Source organism: Muscardinus avellanarius (genome assembly GCF_963383645.1).
Source record: "Muscardinus avellanarius genome assembly, chromosome: 3".
NCBI classification, from domain to species: Eukaryota; Metazoa; Chordata; class Mammalia; order Rodentia; family Gliridae; genus Muscardinus; species Muscardinus avellanarius.
This window is the reverse complement of record NC_137788.1, coordinates 130,802,076-130,805,019: the sequence shown is the minus strand read 5'-3', so window position 1 is coordinate 130,805,019 and position 2,944 is coordinate 130,802,076.

Below are 2,944 nucleotides of genomic sequence, written 5' to 3'. Positions count from 1 at the left end.
CGCCAGGGTGGTGGCGCACGCTTGTAATCCCAGCATTTTGGAGGCTGAGACAGGAGGATTGCGATTCACAGACAGCCTCAGCTACTTAGTGAGGCCCTCTGCAAATCAGGGAGACCCTGTTTCAAAATAAGGAATAAAAACTAGGGTTGGGGGTATAGCTCAGAAGTAGAATGCACCTGGGTTCCATCTCCAGACCAGCAAACAAACAAACAAACAAACAAACAAAAACAGCCTCATCAAGTAGTAAGAGTCTTCAACCCAGCAAAATCTGTTTCAAAATAAAAATAATATAGGGCTGGGGGTATAGTTCAGAGGTAGAATACCCCTGGGTTCAATCCCCTAGTAACACACACACACACACACACACACACACACACACACACACACCAAAACAAAAAAAAAAACATTAAAAAATTATGTCTATAGCCGGGCATGGTGGCACACACTTGTAATCTCAGTACTTGGGAGGCTGAGACAGGAGGATCGCAGGTTTGAAGTCAGTCTCATAAGGCTTTCAGCATCTTAGTAAGATCCTATTCTTTTTTTTTTCTTTCCTTTTTGGGTCTGGGGATGGAACCCAGGGGCATTTGACCTCTGAGCTACACCCCCTGCCCTATTTTTATTCTTTATTTTGAAACCAGGTCTCACTGAGTTGCAGAGGGCCTCACTAAGTAGCTGAGGCTGTCCGCAAACCGTGATCCTCCGGTCTCAGTCTCCCAGATGCTGGGATTACAAGCGTGCGCCACCACGCCTGGCAAGACCCAGTTTAAAAAGAAAAAATAACATAGAGCTGGGCATGTAGTTTGGAGGTAGAATGCCCCTAGGTTCAATACCCAATACCAAAAAAAAGTATTAGTTTGCAAGATTTAGACAGGAGAATCATTAATTTTGAGATCAGTGTGAGGTAACTTAGGGTGACTTTGTTTCAAAAAGTAAAATAAACTGGGCCTGGTGGCACATGTTTATAATCCCAGTACTTGAGAGGCTAAGACAGGAGGATTACAGATTTGCAGGTTCTTGGCCAGCCTCAGCTACTTAGTGAGATCCTTGGCAATTTAGCGAGACTTGTTTCAAAATAAATTTAAAAATAGGTAGCTGGGTATAGTGGCACACTCTTGTAATCCCAACATTTGGAAGGCTGAGACAGGAGGATCATGGTTTGAGGAAAGCCTCAGCTACTTAGTGAGGCCATTTGCAACTCAGTGAGACCCTGTTTCAAGATAAAGAATAAAAATTCGCTGGGGGTGTAGCTCAGAGGTAGAACGCCCCTGGGTTCCGTCCCCAGTCCTGAAGAAAAAAAAAAAAATGGGGATGGGCGGTGTGTGGCTCATAGGCAGAATGCCTCTGGGTTTAATCCCCAGTACCAATAAAATAAAATAAAGTATGGCTGGGGTGTAGCTTAGAGGTAGAAGAGTCCTGAGATCAATCCACACACACACACACACACACACACACACACACACACACACACACACACGGTAGGCCTGGGCACATAGCTCAGTGGTAGAATGCTTGCCTGGTGTGCATGAGCCCTGGGTGGGATCTCCAATGCAACGCAAAATGGGTTGTGTCGGGAATATACACAGAGTGTGACCTGGAACTGGCTTGTTCTCTAGAGGCCTGAGCCTTCTACATCCTTTGTGACCTCGATGTTATCACGTGTGAGAAATTATATTCAGGGAAGCCATTTTTTTTTTTACATTCATCTAACTTGAGGTCATCTAGCTTCAGGTCACAGAGATACCCAGCGGCAGCTTCTGTCTAATGTCTGCAGTGAGGAAGAGGCGGAGTGAGGGACGGCCCCAGGTCCCCCGCCCCATAGGAGCTCTGCTTTCTTGGGGTCTGAGCTTCTGCAGGCCAGTCGGAGTTCCCCGGACTGTAGAGCACAGGAAGCTTATCTGTCACCATAAGGCTGCCAGGGACACTTTTTGGTGGTCACGTGGGCTGGGCTCATGGGAGTGACCTGTCCCCCTGGCCTGGCCAAGGTGTCTGGGAGTAGTTCGATCTTCCAAAATCATGCAATGGCATGGTCACCTCCTCTGAGCCCAGGGTCCAGCCCAGCCTGGAGGCAGCAGAAGAAGGGGAAGGTTCTCCCTCAGAGGATGCTGTAAGGGGTGTGCGCGCAGGGCCTTGAGGGGGCTTTAAAAACCACTTCATTGGCACATTGTAATTATACATCATAGTGAGGTTAAGATGCACAAACACACCTGCACATAGCACTTAGTGGGTTTCCCTCCGGACCCCACCCTGCCCCTTCCCCATACATATTGAGATCAGCGGTGATACATCATACAGACACAGCATTATTTACTTATTTATTTACTGCAATACTGGGGATTGAGCCCAGGGGCATTTTACCTCTGAGCTCCACTCCCATGCCGATTTTTTATTCTTTCCTCTTTTTTTGCGGGTCTGGGGATGTAACCCAGGGGCATTCGACCTCCTAGCCACACCCTCTACCCTATTTTTTATTCTTTATTTTGAAACAGGGCCTAAGTAGCTGAGGCTGTCCGCCAACCACGAGCCGCCTGTCTCAGCCTCCCGAATGCTAGGATTACAAGCGTGCGCCACCACGCCGGGCTCCAATCCGTCTCCTTTCTACCTAATATTTTATTCTTCTGTCCTGCCCCAGCACCTTGAGCAAGCACTGCGTCACTGAGCCTCGTTTTCCTGTTTGTGAACGGCTCCTTTAGTGCAGCCAGTTCCTTTGGGAGAGAAATGAGTCTAGTGAGAGCAGGTGTTAGCAATCCCCCAGGCGAGACCGGCAGGCTCCGCTGCTCAGCCAGGCAGCGTCAAGTCCGGGGCGGGTCAAGAAGGAGATCGGTTCAGTTTTTACCCAGGGCTACCTGAGGCCTGAGATCGGCGGAGGTCGCCAGCGACCCCAACCCCCGACCCCTATTGGGCGGAGACCCTCCGGGCTGGTGGGCGGGGCGTAGGCACGGGG